This window comes from Mandrillus leucophaeus, unplaced genomic scaffold (assembly GCF_000951045.1).
Source record: "Mandrillus leucophaeus isolate KB7577 unplaced genomic scaffold, Mleu.le_1.0 Scaffold474, whole genome shotgun sequence".
Lineage (NCBI taxonomy): Eukaryota > Metazoa > Chordata > Mammalia > Primates > Cercopithecidae > Mandrillus > Mandrillus leucophaeus.
Genome location: NW_012105076.1, coordinates 562,641 through 563,311, shown reverse-complemented (window position 1 = coordinate 563,311; position 671 = coordinate 562,641).

Here is a 671-nt window from a genome sequence, read left to right as displayed (position 1 = left end):
AAAAAAAAAGAAAAAGAAAAAGAAAAAAAGAAAGAAAAGAAATAAATTAGAGCCTTGCAAATTAAACTGACAATACAGATTAGCAAGAGGAAAGACAGATTTAATTATGTACATCTGGGATTTTGCAGAAAAATGTGACTCCAGCGAGTGGTTAGAATTTGGGGGTTAAATACCACCTTCATAGGTGAAGGGAGAGGAGCAGGGCACTTAAGGGAAGACCAATGACTTTTTTTGTTTTGAAACAGAGTTTCACTCTTGTTGCTCAGGCTGGAGTGCAATGGTACGATCTCAGCTCACCACAACCTCTGCCTCCCGGGTTCAAGTGATTCTCCTGCCTCAGCCTCTGGAATAGCTGGGATTATAGGCATGCGCCACCACACCCGGCTAATTTTTGTATTTTTCGTAGAGACGGGGTTTCTCCATGTTGTTCAGGCTGGTCTCGAACTCTTGACCTCAGGTGATCTGTTTGCCTAGGTGACAAATTATTTTTAAGAAAGATATATGGGTCCTTAGAACAGATGGGAAATAGGAGAGTTTTATGACAACGTCTAGGTGTGGTGACAGCTTCTCTTTGTCTCCAGTGATAGAAGTCAGTCTTCCCCGCCCGCTTCTCTGAAGGGAATGTTTTTCATGTTATTTTTGGGGAGGCTCTGCTTGTTAGGCAGATAAGA